The sequence below is a fragment of the Opisthocomus hoazin genome, chromosome 12 (assembly GCF_030867145.1).
Source record: "Opisthocomus hoazin isolate bOpiHoa1 chromosome 12, bOpiHoa1.hap1, whole genome shotgun sequence".
Classification (NCBI taxonomy): Eukaryota; Metazoa; Chordata; class Aves; order Opisthocomiformes; family Opisthocomidae; genus Opisthocomus; species Opisthocomus hoazin.
This window is the reverse complement of record NC_134425.1, coordinates 29,662,750-29,680,100: the sequence shown is the minus strand read 5'-3', so window position 1 is coordinate 29,680,100 and position 17,351 is coordinate 29,662,750. Positions and strand designations below refer to the sequence as shown.

General features: G+C 44.2%; 1 protein-coding gene across 4 annotated transcripts in view; it reads right to left on the bottom strand.

Annotated features, from left to right (window-relative positions):
- SMPD3 (sphingomyelin phosphodiesterase 3) overlaps positions 1-16,555 on the bottom strand; it is a 126,498-nt gene extending 109,943 nt beyond the window's left edge. For 2 of the 4 annotated variants that reach the window (XM_075434109.1, XM_075434108.1), the window contains exon 1: positions 16,387-16,555. The gene's annotated coding sequence lies outside the window, so the exon portion shown is untranslated. Of the gene's footprint in view, positions 1-16,078; positions 16,128-16,386 lie in introns of those variants that run through there. The other 2 variants (XM_075434112.1, XM_075434110.1) reach the window with 2 other exon arrangements.
- Between the last annotated feature and the right edge of the window lie 796 nt (positions 16,556-17,351).

Below are 17,351 nucleotides of genomic sequence, written 5' to 3'. Positions count from 1 at the left end.
GACAGAACTGAGCACCTCTTCCTTTTGCCAGCTCCTCACTGATGTCAGCCTAGGGTGTTGCTAGTGACAGTAGGTAAGAGCCAGAACAATCAGCTGCTCTGGAAGAAAACGCAGCAATCCCTCACATCCTTCTTTTCCTGTAACCAAATCAGGTTGAATGTATGTAAATGAATTGAGTTTACATGACATGGGCAAAAAAGACAATAGAATATTCATCCATTTGATAATTTATACAATTGCAAAATAGAACATAACCGTTTGTTATTTAAGTGGACTAGGATGGTATCACTTAGCTTTAACACATGCTCCAGGAATCACTTCCTAAAAGAAACTGTTGTGCAAAATGAGACTGAATTGTACATTTTGAAGCTTTCACAACTTTGAACTCTAATATAAAATATACAATGCCAAGGCCAAAATTCTGCCTTCGGCACAATTCTTTGTCCCAAAGACATGAATAAAAGTTGTTACTGGAGTTTCTTTGAGGATATTTGAATTTAGCAGTACAGTAGTTGCTCACACTTTTATGTTTAAATGTAAAACTGAAATGACAGCTTTGGCCAATTTGTACAGTTGTTACACTAGAAAGTCAGCTTCCATTAGTTCCCTGAGCTGCCATATAGAAAAAGTAGAATCATCAGACTTTTTGCATGCTGTGATCAGAACTATAAGGAGAAGTCTCTAAGCACCTGTTCAAAAGATGTGCATGGCATCTAATGTAGAAGTATTTGGCTTTTTACTGCTACCACCTGCCCTGATAATTTAAACATGTTATTTTGTTAACACAAACGCTCTTTACCCCAGTTACAAATGCAGACTTTTTAAAGAGGCAATGTTAATTCTAGCTTATCTAAACATAGATGATTCTTATGAGACAACAAAAACATCAGGGACTTTATGTAAAAACTATCTAATACCCTAGCGTATAATTACATTATTCATTAGCAAGTAACTTCAAGTGGGTGTAATTTAATGTTTCCTTCCTGCCCCCTTGAGCAAACACAACACAGAATAGTTAATCAATTTCATCCCAAGCTCCTAAAATCCACTGTCTCAATAAAATCTGATGCAGAATCTCACAGAAGAGCTTCACTCCAGCCTAAACTGAAGGATCAAGAGTGCATAACCAACTTACAGGTTCACCCACTTTAGGGGAGGAGGATGGCAGACAGACTGTGCTTCCTTCATTTTTCCATAAGTTCAGCGGAAAGAAACTGCCCTGTAAAACTTATCGTCCATTGCTCCTTTTGAGTAAGTCCATGTTTTGTAAGAGGGGCTGGTCACTCAGGAGATGCACTGCGGATGGGCACATCTGCCCCAGCTCTGGCCTCAGACCGCCCCTTTCAACTGAAGCACCACAGCGTTGCTTTGATTTCAGCTTGCTACAGGCTGGGTAAGGATCTGCACACCGACAAAAAAACTAAAGCCTTTGTGTTTTACACAATCTTACATTAAAAAATTTCTTGTTTAGTAACATTATTTAATAAAACAATTATTTAATAAAATTACTTCATTGAAACACCTTTGCTCCACGCTGCCTAGCGGGGTTAATTTCCAGCGCCGACACTGGCAGGACAGAACTAAGCGAGCTTTACAGACAGAAAGCCACGCTCTGAGGAGCAGGGTGACCAAGGCAACCCGGCAGCGGCGGGCCACGCCTTCCCGCTCCCCGGCGCTCCTCACGTCTCCGCGTCCCCCTCAGCTGCCGCCGTTCCTGCGCTCCTCCAGGCTTTTCTTCCCCCCCGCCTTTTTTTTTTTTCTCCTTTTTCTGCAAGGCTAGCGTGCTAAAGCCAAGAAGGAGATGACCGAAGGAAGCCGGCTGTGGTGCCTGCCTGCAGCCTTACCTTCCCTGAGGAGCAGGCACATTCAGAAACCGAGCCGGTCCTCGCCTGCCCTGAGAGCTGTCATGGCATCCCCGCCCTCCAAGAGGCGCGGTAGCGGAGAGCCGGCTTTCCCGCCGCCCGCACTCTGATTGGCTGCTCGGCAGCAGAGGCGGAGACACGGCGGGAAAGCACCAACCAGAGGCGAGGGCAGCGCCGCGTGACGGCTGTGAGGCGGTGGTGGTCGGTGCGGTGAGAGGAAGCGTGCGCTGTGCCTGGGACACAGGTGCCCAGCTCTGGTGAAGAGTCACACATCAGCCGCTGTTCTCCACATCGAGTATCATCTGTATGCTACTCTTCTCAATGTTATGTTTGTCTGGAGGTCGCTGGTGTTAGCTTCAGAAGTGAAGTGTCAGTGCCCTCTGGAGGAATCACCTCGGTTTATCTTACCTGTGCCTTTCCAATGCTATGCCACAAACTTCTAACCCAGTCAGTTTTTAAACCAGGAAAAAGTTACCTTCACTGCTGTCTTAACTGCTTATGATGAGTAAGTGCTGCCGTCTTTATTGGTGCCCAACTGCCTGACTGGCTTGCTATTACCCCACTTCTGCCAGTTCCTAAGCTGGGAAGTGACTGAGGCGCAGAATCAGATGACTGAATGCAGGCCTCACAGAAGTCGGCTGCATGAAGTGAGCGCTGCATGGAAGAGACAGCAATCCTCTCTGGGATGTAGAAGAGCTGCTCGTGTTACCTGTTTGGCCTTCTGGCATTTTTCTACTTCGTCCCTCCTGGCATCAGTGTGCCCTGGCTGCCAAGAAAGCTAATGGGATCCTGGGATGAATTAGGAGGAGTGTGGCCAGCAGGTCGAGGGAGGTTCTCCTTCCCCTCTGCTCTGCCCTGGTGAGGCCCCATCTGGAGTGCTGTGTCCAGTTCTGGGCTCCCCAGTTCAAGAAAGATGAGGAGCTGCTGGAGAGTGTCCAGCGGAGGGCTACGAGGATGAGGAGGGGACTGGAGCATCTCTCCTACGAGGAGAGGCTGAGGGAGCTGGGATTGTTCAGCCTGAAGAAGAGAAGGCTGAGAGGGGACCTAATAAATGCTTGTAAATATCTGCAGGGTTGGTGCCAGGAGGACGGGGCCAGACTCTTTCCAGTGGTGCCCAGTGACAGGACAAGGGGCAACGGGCACAAACTGAAGCAGAGGAAGCTCCAGCTGAACACGAGGAAGAACTTCTTCCCTCTGAGGGTGACGGAGCCCTGGCCCAGGCTGCCCAGGGAGGTTGTGGAGTCTCCTTCTCTGGAGATATTCAAGACCCGCCTGGACGCGGTCCTGTGCAGCCTGCTCTGGGTGACCCTGCTTCGGCAGGAGGGTTGGGCTAGGTGACCCACAGAGGTCCCTTCCAGCCCCGAACATTCTGTGATCTCCTCGTAGCAGCAATGGCTTTCCTGCCCTCTTACTGCTGCTTCATGCTGCTGCCTTCTAGCAGAGCTGGAATGCAACAAAAAGTGGGGAAAGGGAAACCTGAGATGGCCTGAAGAAGAAGAGAAATACCATAAAAGTGTCTTTTAATTTCTGGTATATCTGTAGATAGTTGGGGATGGGGGGGTGTTGAGCTCTATCAGGTCTCTGTGAACCTGTTTCCACTTAATAGAGAGGCTTCCAATTAATGCACAAGTTCTCCATAGCTTTCAGAGAGAATGGTTTCACCCAAGACTTGTATTACCTGCCCCTTTAAAGCACCGTGGTTAGTAGTAGTTTTAGGTAGTCTTGCTGATGATGACTTAAACTGTTCGGGTTTTTTTTCTCTGAACTATAAGCATATTAATGAGTTTTTGTCAGTTGCACTGGCTAATTTTTGTCATTCTGCTGATGATTTTTATACTCATTATTACATTAGTGGCTTGTTTAAATCCATTTTATGTACCCAAAAGTCTGGGATGGGTACTTCACAATTATGTTGCTTTTTGCATTAACGTGTGATCTATAATGTTTTGGAGCCATCCCATACTGTTTATTTAATTAGGTTGCCTGGCCTGCGTATTAAAGATCTTTCTGAATCTTGGAAAGTAATCTAATTTTCCAAATACCAGAAAGATAATCTTATTCTGTAAGAAATTTGACAGGATTTTTAATATTCTACTTGTCCATGCCACAGACGTTTTTCTTCTGCAGTAGTGGTAAAAGCCTCAGCAGCTTAAAGAATTTTGGAAGAGCTGTCTTCAACAATGAGGTTTTTTTCTTCACCTGTACAGCTTAAACACTCTTAATATTATACAGTGCATGTTTCATGAAAACAGCATCTACTGAAGTGTATATCTCTGTAGTAATGAAACCCTACATACATAAACACCATCATAGAACATAAAAGAAGGATGAATTTTCCTCTTGTTCTCAATGATTGGCAGCATTAATGGGCTGGAAAAGTAGTAAGAAAAAGTAAATTGGCTAATCAATAGTCAATCTAGAAACTGTTTATTTATTTAGGTGCCCGTTGTGGGTATTATTATGCATCTCAGTTTTTGTCAGAACTATTGTTTCTTATGATGGTATCAAGTCCTAATAAAATTTTAGATCAGTTTTCATGAGACCTCAAGACACCTCCCAGTGCATGCAAAACTGTTCAGTTCTCAAACTTGTTCTTACTGCAGCCCCCATCCCCTGTATATTTAAGTCACTCTATTTCAAAGAATATGTTATGGCCAAATTTTCCAGGGTTTTTTTGTGCATATGAAGAGAAGCTGATTGTACTAAAAGCGTTTGAAAGCACGTGGAAACTTCATTGCAAATATTAAGTGGGTCTCAAGTTACAGGTATTGCACTTGACTGTTATGAATGTCTGAATACTGTCAGTAAATCTGTAGCTGTGAGAAATGCAAGCTTTGTGGAAACTATTTTCTTCTTAGTAGACAGACTTTAAATATGGGGGGGGGAGTTTCACAATTCTTAGTTTCTGACGCTGTTTTTCATATTGAATACCAAGAGCTAGCTTTTTGGAAATGAATTCTAGGAGACAGATTTATCTTTTCAGTGCTTATGTCTATTGAGCATTTTCTGTCCTCCCTTGTGAAATCACTTACACATCTCAGAAGTGTTTGCTGCTGTTTTTTCAGGTAATGCTTCACCTTTTAATCATTCCATTGTCTCTACTTCTGCGCTGATGCTGATCTGTCAGGCTTGGCGCCTTATACTTGCTTGCAGTTCAGCACATCATCCACATTTTTACAGAAACGGTTGAAATTGCATGATTCCTCTCACTTCACTTCGGTGCTTGGCAGCAGTTCCTTCTTTTTCCTCCCTACTGAATGTTCTAGCTCTTGCAGTGTCAGTTCCTTCACCACCCATCTGTGTTGCTGGCTCAGTCACTATATTAACAGCTCTCTTTCTCAGACTAGATGCAAGTCCTAGCGAGTACACCCATCAGCTGTTAATTTTTTATTCAGAAGCTTTTGAAACAATTATTGCTGCACACAAATATCCTATATTTCAGTCCTCTCTATTCAGTCCTTGGCACTTATGCTTGCTTTCTTCAGCATCCTCCTTTTTCCAGGTTCTTTCTCAACTTGTTTGTCTATTACTTTATTTCTTTTCCTGAAATTTTTAGAGTGATTTTCTTCAATTTGACAACCTAGGTTGCTCCAGAATTCTGTCTGGAAAGTGCATGCCTGAATGCAAGGAAAGTCTAATCCAGTTCTGTTTGTTGTTTGCCAGTAACTCTGTTCTTTAAAATCTCCGAAAGGGACATCTAAATACTTTCAGATATTACATAAGTCAGGTAATAGCTCCTGAGAAACTTAAGATTGGTATCTTTTGTCAAGAAGCTAGAGAACAACTTCTTTGTAGCAGTATCAGTGTTACGGATAGGATACATTGTCTTGCAGCTCGGGAGCTGGCATATTGCTAAACAAACTAGCAATCTTTTTGATGAGAAGTTCTACTTACTTGTAAGCTAGTCAGGCCTGGATGCAAAATTGCTTTATGAAGCCCCAAGTGTATAGTATCCCTTATGATCATAGCAGTTTGGTTTATTTTGATGCACTATACCTGCTTTATAATCTGCCAATAGCTAAGGTTTATTTAGATCGTGTCTAGAGCATTATAAACCACTACTTGGTGTTAGTGCAATTTTCAGGGGTAGAAATGAATCACACAGATAATAATTTCAATAAAGATAGAGGTATATCAGATTTTTTTTAAATGTATGTTGATAAGCCTTTCTCAGACCCTCTGCTCCTTTCCTGGACAAATTCAAATATTGTTTATTGCTAGTGCCAATTAGTCAGCCAAGCATCTGTAGCTGCAGCTGTCCTCATAAAGAAGGCCCCAGGAGATTAAAACTCCTGGGACACTGATTTGCGTGTTAGATGTTACTGTTTGTCATCTTCTAAGGGTCTTTCATATATGTTGTTTCTTAATGATAAAGAAAACTGAGTGTGCTTACAGCGGTAATGAATAATTAGTAATCTGGATTTTATTTCCCCACTGTATTTATGACCTCCAGGGCAAATTTAGACCTGTCATTTAACATGTCTAGTGAGGGACTGTCTGTCTGAGGAAGGTGTGTTTCCAGAATACACCACTGCAGCTGAAACAGGTCTTCTCCCATTGTGGTGCTGTTATACTGGTAAAGGTGTGTTCATAATAGATTGGTCTGTTCTGGGCTAGGATGTTAAAGCTGTATTACTATATTGATAATAGAATTTGGGCTAGTATAATAACTCCAGTGGTACAGAAAAGCTTGTAGACCTACTAAAAGTTACAAGTCTTTCTGGCATTGCCCAGGCCTTTTTTGTGCAGTGCACAGGAAGTCAAAACAGTCATGTAAGACAGCAGCATGGAAGAGAGTGAGAGTGTAAATTAATTTCTTTCTGTCTTTCTTTCAGGCAAGACAATTTGCTGCCCCCAGGATGTGACTTCCAGTAGGAAGGTGGCATAGCGCTAGTGTTTGAGGCTGCAGAACTTGTCTCCAAAACCCTCTTAAGTGAGCTTCTCAAGTGTGGTCATGACAAGCCTTATGATTAAGTATGATCATAAGAGGCAGATGAATTTGAAAATATCTAGAGGTCTGCAATTGTGAACTGGTAACTAATAAAGTCATCCTCTCATTAAGTGAAGCTGCAGATATCTTATACTAAAAAGAGCAAGTAGTCAAACCAAGAAAGCTGCAGACAGAAGCTGGTGAGCTACAGCTTATCTTCCCTCCTTGTTACTAGGATGTACTCTGTAGCCTGGGTTTAAACTAAGCATTATCCTGTTAATATTAAGGAATGTCATCACTATTAGGTGAACACACTGCCTGTGTTTATTTGCTGTGCTGGAAATAACAAGTCAACTCGCTACAGAAGAATAAAACTATTCACCAGAATGTGATTGGAAGGGTATTTTAAGAGCAGACAAAATCCACTTATATGCTAGGCTAGAAGGAGCTAGATGCTACTTAGCATCCTATTAACTAAAAGGAATCTCTCAATTAATTCCGTCTGCAACAAAAAAAAGTAAGTAGGCATCACAAGATTTCAAAATTTTGTGCTTGAAATAATCTCAGTTACCAAAGAGAATTTCTACTAACAAACCAGTCAAAATTGGAATCAATATAGTTAAGGAAGTGTGAAGTGAGTAAAAACTTAACATTTGTATTAGGTTAATAAAATCTTTCCATCACGGAAAATACAGAGGCTTTAGCTTCAGTGTAGTTTTTACATTGTATTCTAATTAAATAGATTTACCTTTTATTAAAACTGTCTGAATAAGTCACACTTCCAGTTGCAAAGGCATGTTCATCTGCAGCATCCTAAAGTAACAGAAACATCACTGGGTAGAGCGTATTAATATTTTTCATGCTTTCTAAAAAAAGGCAAGCTGTTCCGTTTACTTACAATGGATTCAGTAAGAAGTTAGATTAAGTAACTTTACATATTCTGTAAAAATGAATTATATGATATTATATAACTTGTGTTGTGGCGCAGACATAAAGACTGCGTGTAGGTAAGTTCCAAACGGAGAAATCTGGAGCTGGGCCCTGCAGCATTGTTGAAAGTAGCTCTTCAGGGCAGATTATGAAGTTAGAGCTGTAATCTCTGCTTGACATAGAGTTAATATGCAGCCTTTCCAGGGCTGAAGCTGTTCCATCTGTCAGGATTTTCCTATCTTGCATGGGAAAGAAATACATACATTTGAAACTGAGATTGCATAGAGAAAAGCTTTCTTTCTGGATATGTTATGGAACCCTTCCTAAGAATCACAGGTAGCTGCTGGCAGACCACCAGGTAAAGGAGTGAAGGGGTATAATGGAAGTAGTTATTTACAATAACTAAGCAAATTTAAAAATCCTTTTTATCTTCTTTGGTGTGCCACTTGAAACTTGTTGTGTGAGAGAAAATAGTGGGGAAAATAATAGTCAAAACCATTAAGACCTGAGGAAAATGATTGACCTGAATGGAAGCCTGTGGGTGGCGGGGAGGGTTGTTTGTTTCTTTTAGGGCTAGGCTTAGCTTTTTCTTTCTGAGAAAGTTTAGTGTGCAAAATCTGCAAGGTTAATGTATAAACTAAACTTGAAGAACCTTACCATTGTGCAATAATAAAATCGAGCATCATATCAGCTGGCAGAGATGAGCTCTTAATGGTTGTTGTAAGTTACTTGTGCAGACTGTCTTGGAAAGTCAAAACAGCAAACATATGTAGGAATACTTATTTGATACTGACTTAGTGATCTGGTAAGGTGGTGCTCTGCACCTATAGCTTGACTCTTGTGTTCCATAGCCTTTTTTTCAAGGACTGAAACACAGACTAATGTAATTAAGTGTTAGATTTGTGCATCAGCAGCCTGTGTGCTGTGTGTCAGAGAAACCTTCAGTAAAAGTTTGTGTGCTACTCTTCAAAAAAGATTTAGCTGTGCCTGTACTTTTCCACCTTATGTACCTTAGATACATTACCATTTTGCTTTGGAAGACATAAAGAGGAGACTATTGGGCTACAGCTGGAGGTTCTGAGAAGTGATCAGAAGGCTGGCTTTTAAAAAGTTGCAATTACCTATTTCTGTCACTCATTTTAAAATTAATAGTTTAACAAGGAAGCTGAAATGACAGATTCAAGGCCTTCTCTCAGTGAATAAAAATCATTTTATACTCAAGATATGCCCATCCATTTACAGCGGGATGCAATTGGAATTAGGTCTGCCAGTCTGTGGTAGCCAACTTCTCATGCTTCATTTCCATTGTACATTGTTCTTTCAAAGAAATGCTTATCATATAGCTGATACGTGGCAGCAACTAGAGTAATCTACACAATTGCACCTTATCAGGACAGGCTTTTTTTCAGTAATTTTTCCACCTTTGGTGTGGGAGTAAGAAAAGTTTCCCCAAGACTAGAAAAAATGAAGTGCTGTTTTTAGACTATACAGTCATCTTTACTTTTGCATTGTCTTGCTATGTTTGAAAGGTACGTGCAGCGTAAAATTAAAGCTCTATAGAGTTTTATCATGAAGAAGTTTCACCATGAAAAAGTGATGGTATGTGCATCCTCCATGGCTAGCAAGAATCCTCATCTCCAGTATGTGTCAGTAAAATATGTATCCTTATGGTCAGGAATGAACTATAGGCACTAATTGTCAGGGTGTCCTCCTCCCTCTCTTTCTCGCTCAAAGATGCACTAAGGGATTCCAGCATGGATTTTACCCTTCCTTCCTCTCAATCATGGGGACAAGAGAACACAAAGTTCTCTTTAGCTTCTAAATAGCTAACATATCCCACCCCACGCAAAAATAATAAATGAACATGATTCTTATCTTTCTTCATTTGTCTCTGCCAGTTCTTTGAATTGGATAAGAAACTCCTGTCTATGTGGTGTTTTCTAGAGTCTCCCTGTCTTTTCCTTTTGCTGACAGGGTCATCAGTGGAGTTCAGCTTTGAGGTGGATGAAGCACTTCTATAGAAAAAGCTATGAAACTCTTATCTCTCATCTGTATGGCACTACTGATTTCACAGAAGTAACTGTGATGAGGGGTCAGGAACTGAATAGTTTTTCTTCCAGTCTGTGATATTTGACATGTTTCAGGGCACACTCACTACTTTAATGTATGTTCACTTGTCATTTCTCAGTGAAACAGAATTTCTCATTGTTTTCAGTATCAGTGACAGACAGTTCTGCATAGCAATATGGGAAGGGTGGAACAGTCTGTATAGAAAGCTACAGCCCCTCAACTGATAGCTGCTGTTTCTTTTGAAATACTATTACCTCTTCACAGTTAGGGTTACACTCGCCCTTTTCTCCATCCAACTGCTTAGTAAAGAAAGAAAACAAAGTTGCACAGCTTTGTGAGGCAAGTGACCGTGAATCTCTATCCTAGCCTCTTTATATCTACCCTAAATGAGTCTATGGATTTTTACCCCTTTTTCTGACATGGCTTTATCAATCTTTGAGTAAGTGAAGGCCAGTGTTCTCCTAGGGTGCATTAAGAAGAGTGTGGCCAGCAGGTCAAGGGAGGTTCTCCTCCACCTCTACTCTGCCCTAGTGAGGCCCCATCTGGAGTCCTGTGTCCAGTTCTGGGCTCCCCAGTTCAAGAAAGACAAGGAACTACTGGAGAGAGTCCAGCAGAGGGCTACGAGGATCAGGAGGGGACTGGAGCATCTCTCCTACGAGGAGAGGCTGAGGGAGCGGGGCTTGTTCAGCCTGGAGAAGAGAAGGCTGAGAGGGGACCTTAGAAATGCCTACAAGTATCTGCAGGGTGGGTGTCAGGAGGATGGGGCCAGACTCTTTCCAGTGGTGTCCAGCGACAGGACAAGGGGCAATGGGCACAAACTGAAGCAGAGGAAGTTCCATCTGAACATGAGGAAGAACTTCTTCCCTCTGAGGGTGACGGAGCCCTGGCCCAGGCTGCCCAGGGAGGCTGTGGAGTCTCCTTCTCCGGAGATATTCCAGACCCGCCTGGACGCGGTCCTGTGCAGCCTGCTCTGGGTGACCCTGCTTCGGCAGGGGGTTGGACTGGGTGACCCCCAGAGGTCCCTTCCAACCCCTGCCATGCTGGGATTCTGTGAAGGAAGTGAAGTGACTACTTAACTCCTCTTTTTGGCAGAGAAGAGATTAAACCAAGACATCCTACTTAAAAGTGAATAAAAAACCTAAAACCTGTGCTGAAGCAAAACTGTTAATCAAATGTTAACTTGTTTAGAAATAGTCAAGACGGACAGATGGGATCCTGTGATTCTCTCTTCTCCTTGAGTCAGTTTTTAAAATATATTAAAAGCTTGTATACTTTTGGGTGGCAGATACGGCTTGTCACTTTAGAGGTTATTTTTGCTATTGTTGATACTGAAATAGATTGTGCTTGTGTTGCAGTAGTTGACAGAATTCTTAAGTACCACAGAGAAAATACTTGTCTTGCACTTATTATCTCAGCTTTCAGATTTAAAGAGCTGTGTGTGGTTAAACTTTGAAATCATGTAACAGTAATAGAATCCTGTTCAAGTTGAGGCCTTTTAGCAAGCAAGGGACTGGGCGGTGGTGTAATTGTACAGTGAACACATGTTAAACTTTCTCCGTAATATATTCTTTAAGACAGCATTCAGCTACCCAGAACAGTGCCTTGGACACGCTCTCTGCAGTTGGCACTGAATTCATAGTGCATCTTCTGGTATTTTTCCCATGACACAGTCATATAACTCTAAGCCCTGATGTACTTCATATTTAAATCAGAACCTCTCAGCTTGTGTTGTCTAATTGTAACCCATTCTCTGGTAACATATTTGTGGACAAAACATCCTATTGATTATCTGAAGAATATGCATTTTGAATGATCTCAGAACTGAAGAGCTGTTAAATCTTGTTCTGATTTTGTAGTTGAGGTGTGTCATAAGTCACATGCTAGTTTCTAAAGTGCAAATGTCAACAGATGTTGTGGGAATGTGTTAACAAAGGGCACCTTTAAGTATTGTTTCCCATATTTTTAGGATGACAATTTAAGGTGTATCTGCTCTGTACTTAGGATGCTGAAATTTTTATGCAATTTCAAAGCAGAAATACAAAACCACGACACCAGAGCTGCTCTCTACCTGCAAATACAAGCAAGAACATTTCCTACCTTCAGGCATAAAGCTAAGTGAACAGGCAGAGGCTAAATTTCTTATGAGTGGAATATTGGTTGTGCATAGGTTACTATTCTGTTATAATTTCTGAGATATCTTTGGTCCAAATCTAAAGAAGACTGTATAGCCATATTAAACTGAAGCTAATGGAAATTCTGGCTGTTTCAGAAATTTCAAAGAATTTGGTCCTTTGTGTTTCATATGGAATACCTAAGATGGCTATATTTGCAAATTTTGTCAAGTTGCATTTTTTGACAAGCAGCAAGAGGTTTGGGAAAAAAAAAAAAAAGTAACTTTTTGATAGCAGCCTCAGACAAGTCTCAAAAGAAGCAAAGAAGAAACCTGAAGAATGACAGAATAAGTTATTTTGTGCAGTTGTCATGAACAGATGCTAGTCCAGGGACATCATCTATGCTATCTGTAGAATAGCAGGGGAGTGAAGAATCCAAACTACAAAGTAGCATTTAACCTGAAGCCTAGTAGGCCAGCAGCCAGAGGGAATAATCGTCACAGAAGCAGAAGAGCAGGCACGCTGCCCAGGCATCCACTCCCATTGAGGAGACTGGGGTCAGCTCACATACAGAGCTCTTTCTTTCTGTTCTTTAAATACACTTGCTACACCTCAGACTTGTAGCACAAGTTTCAAGACTCAGAGATTTCTCAGTCTCCCTCGCCTTCACTGAGATTTTCTATAATCACGAAGCTGCTTGCTCCTGCTTTGACTGAAGACAATGTTTGCTGGTCACTTCATTAAGGTGCGGCAGCATTCTGCCTGCTTTTAAAGTAAAAGCGGAGTGACCCTGACAGCATAGGCATCAAAGGGCAGTGTTTGCATGACCAGGTCAGGAATAGTCAAAAGTTGGTGACTTCCCAGTGGATAAATACAACCTTATGTGCAGGGCTTGCCCTCTATCCCATCTCCTTCCTCTTCTTAGCCCCATCCCAAGCACCAGAAACAAAGTTGAGTACAACTTAGTCAAGAAGGAAAATCTTGTATCCATTGCAATTCTACATAGATACGGTCCCTAACTACATGTTTCCCAGAAACTAGTTGTTCAAGACAAAATGAAATGGAAGTGAATGTTTCTGCACAAGTCTTTGTCAGCATTGTATTGTCCGGTCCAGTTATGGACTGATGCTTTTTACAGCAATGGCACAACTCGACCATAGTCTAACGCTTTCCCAGATCTTACAGTGAATTTGACCCGTGATACATAAAAGTAGATGATTACAGCAATCATGCTTGGAGAGTGGCTACAATTTTCTCCTGTTTACTCCTGAATGTTGTGGAGAACTTACAACAAATGCATAAAATCTGTAGTTAAATATTCGCAAGTTGGGAGCTACACCTTCAAAAATTACTGAGAGTATTACTTGCTACTTGAAGCAAATCACTGGGATTACTCCTTTTAAGTTAGCAGGCCCCCTCTTGTAAGAAGAAGCAGTTCAGTAATGCCTTACGCATTGTGCATTTAAATATCTTCTTTGAAGGGCAGACTTGGGAGTATCATACTAACAATGAAGACATTTATGGGGATAAGTAAAATCCAGATATGTCTAATGCCAAGCATTGCTAGTATTCAAGCAGAAAATTGGCACTGTACAATATATAAGATTATTTTTTCTCTTTTTAGAGTAGTAGAAAATACATAGGCCATCTCAGCCAAAATCCAGGGAACCGAACAGCATATTAACAGATTTTTTTGGTAATACAAGGTACTTTGGTTCTTATTCATAAATATATGTGTCTTGTCGGTCTCCCTCATACAGATAGCAGTTAAAACAGCACTAGTCTCTGCTTTTCAATAGCACATGATGATTTTTAACCACAGCAATTTTGTACAGATTGTGCTTATAAGGATTTTTTTAATCTTTAATAAAAAAAGCCCTTACTGTGTTGCTGTATAGTGCGACCATAACAGTGGCTCTAATGTTAAAACTATTTCCAGGTCAGTTTTTTGTACATGTCTTTTTGAAAAATAAACTTTTACTTAAGTGTAATGGAAACATTTCCATGACTTCAGCAGTCTACTATAGAAGTTAAAATAAACATTTCCACAGAAAGATTACAACTCGAGATTTACTGTACTGTGCTGAACGCGTGATCACTGGACAGGGAAAGTTGCAGTGGATCCTACATCAGGGAAATATTGATTGTTTATTGCCCAAGCTGACATGTAAGTAATTAGCATAAATGTTCTATTTGCAATAGCCTTTAGCGTAAACAATGTCGGGTAACAGAAGAGTCCTTTTTAAAATATTTTGGGAAGACCAGATCATTGGCTCTATTAAAAGCATGCTGCACTGGCTTCATTAGCACAAAGCAGCTTTGTCTTTGTCCTAACTGACCAGGTTAAAATATGAATGTGGCAGCAAGCACAGAACCTTGGTTTATGAATTATGGCAGTGTAGGAGTGTGGTCAGAGCATGCTGCTTAGCTCTTCGGATATTTCAGTGGCTTCTCAAGGGCTGTTGCAGGCAGCAGCAACTGAAAATATACAACTGAAATGTCTACAGTGCCATTCTGGTATTAAGCCTCTTTCATTCCTACCCAAAAATGAGAACCTATTTTAAGGTTTAACAGTGTCCTTTTAAATTAGATGCAAACTGCCACAGTGAGATATTCAGCCTGGGTTAGGCAGTGTGTGCCTTGGTTACCATCACTAAACAGAGCTAGATCTGTTAAGATCAAAATGGTTGACTTGTCACTCAATAGTAATTGTTCCCCGTGGAAAAAATTCAATAGCATAGCTTAAATCACACATAGCTGGTCACATGTTCTGAGGCTTCTACGGTGCTGAGACTAAAAGGCAGAGGTAGGAAGGAGCTGTGTCAGGAAATCCTTTAATGGTGCTGGGCGGTGGGGGGGAAGCTTGCCTTGCGTACAGTCATATGCACAAATTGATTTTTAATTTTACAGTAATGTGCTATGGTAATTGTTGACTCGATTCCTAAAAGGCTATTTTTAGGGGCCTGATGTTATGCCCCTGCATGTCCAAGGTGCCCATTGAAAGCAGAGTTTTTGGATGTGCGAGGACCGTGAGATGGCACCCAATCTGTTCAACTTCTTTTTGTTCTTTTACAGTAAAGCACAAAAACTGTTAAACTGCAGCCGATATGAGGCAAATTGCATGCATGCTCTCCCGGAAATGAATTACATACATGAACCTTAAAATCATTACTACAAAAAGAAGTCAAGTCAATGAAATATGACGAGGACTAAGTTTCTATCCAGACCGGAGAACCTTTAATAACAAGAGAACTGATGCAAGTCCCCACCAGCTTACTTTTAAACACCTGGCTTACTGATCCCAGCAATTGCCTTTCTGGCTCTTTTTCTGGTTTATAATGCATGATATTGTAACAGGGGGAGCAGGGGATGCCTTATACACAAAGAAATTCTTTCTTGATACAGGGCAGGAGTGTTAGGAGTATGCTGATTGGATTGCATTTGCTTTTCTAAAGGAAGCAGTTTTTTAATCTTTGTTTGGTTCTTCAGTTTCTTGTTAAAATTGGCATAGAAACAGTGCAAGTTCCTGGTCTGGCTGCATGCAGTCTCCTAAGTTAAACTTTTCTCACTATCTACACCCGAGAAAAGTGCTGAGTTTCCCTTTTGTCAGCCTCCCCCTTCCCACGCCACTCTGAGAAAATGTAAGTCAACCAGAATTACCAATACAAAAAAAAAAAAAAAAAAAAGAGTGCAGCTGCAGCCTACTCGGTCTAGGGTAAAATATATGGTCTTTTGCTAGCTAAGGAGCACTCACCAATCCTTTGACAACAGCAGGTACTGCGCGTACAAGCAGTTAAGAACACTCGCTGCTTGATTATGCGTGTTCATATGCTTGCTCCGTTCCCTGTTCATCACCCGGCACTAAGAGGAAGCCTGAAGCATCGGGCATAGCAGCACAAAGCTTGGCTGCAAATTACTTCGTGGAGGGTGTAACTTGCCATTTGGCCTTAAATACAGTGGAATTTTTTCCTCCCTTTTCTGACCCCTCTCCACAGAAACACTGTGTGCCAGTCTGCCTCTAGCCTTCCGCTGCTTGTCGCAGATCTTTGGTGGGGCTAGCAATCCACACAGAAAGAACTAAGAAATTATTGCTGTGCAAAACCTATACAAGCGCTGCCGCTAAGGAGGGTCCTCAAGGAAACCATTTTGCCGTCTCGCCTGTAGCGCTGCCTTACCTGTGTGACAAGCAACGCCCTTCTCTGCTCAGCTGGCGAGCCGCGGGAGCAGGAGCACGATGCCCAGAGCCAATTCACGTCTGCGAGCGGGGTTTTCCCCGCACACAAGCGCGCGTGTTTGCAGCTCGCCAGCCCCCCCCCCCCCCCCCCCCCCCCCGTCTCCCCTTCCCCACCCCCCGGACGTCAAAACCACGAAACCCCTCCAGCAGCAGCCGCGCCGCTTTGTTCCTTCCCCGCCAGACACCTCGCGGCTCCAGCAGCAGCCACCGCCCCTCGGGCCGGGCCCCGCGGGGAGGGAGAGGCGTTACCTGCCGCGTTCCCCTCGGAGCCGGGGCCGCCTGCAGCCGCTGTATCCACGCCGGGGGGGCCGGCCGGGCGCTGCGCTCAGGGCGCCTGGCGCGGGCGGCCGAGCGCCGGAGCCATGGCCGCACCAGGACGGGAGCGGACGGGACGGGAGCGCCGCCGGAGCCGGGGGCAGACTCAGCACCCGGGCGCTGAACAGCTCCACGGAGCGCCGCGGGCGGGGCCGGCGCCGCGCTCCCCGCCCCCGGGCGCGGGAGGGCCGCGCGGCGCTGCGCCCGCCCCGCCCCGCCCCGCGCCCGCCGCGGCCGGCGGCCGAGCAGAAAGGGCGGGAACGGCCGCGCTTCCCAGAGGTCCCGACGGCGGGGAGGAGGTGGCTTCGCTCCCGGGGGCGGCCGGGAGTCGTAGTCCGGACGCTTCGGGAGCGCGGCGCGGGCACCGGCGTGCGGGACTGGGCCGGGCGGTGCCTCTGCGCCGGTGGGGGCCCGCGCGCGCCGGGCGAGTCGCTCGCGCTTGCCGCCTCAGGGCGGGGTGCGCGGCGAGCCAGCGCCTTCCCGCTCCGGGCGGGCTGTGCGTGCTGAGGCTGCCCCTGCCGCGGGGGCTCGTCGCGCCTCCCCGCTGCGGGATTGGCTGGGCGCGCCCGGGGCTTTGTCCCGTTCGAAGCCGAGCGTCCGGGACGCCGCGGGCCTTTCGCAGCGTGAGCGGCTCTGGGAGCGGCGTGGAAGCTGCGCTGGCGCCTTCCCACGGGGATCCCGCCGCTCGGGGGCACACGGCGGCAGCGGAGCGGGGCCGGGACTCCGCCTTGCTGAGCAGGGGCAGAGCGCTGCAGGAGACGAGGCGAAGAACCGCGCCGCGCCCGTGGGGCTGGCCGCGGAGCGGCGTCCGCGACACCCGCGGTGACACGAGGCCCTGCGGACGGCAGTGGGGCGGCTCGTGGAGCGGGGTGCGTGGTCGGGCAGCTTGCAATGAACCG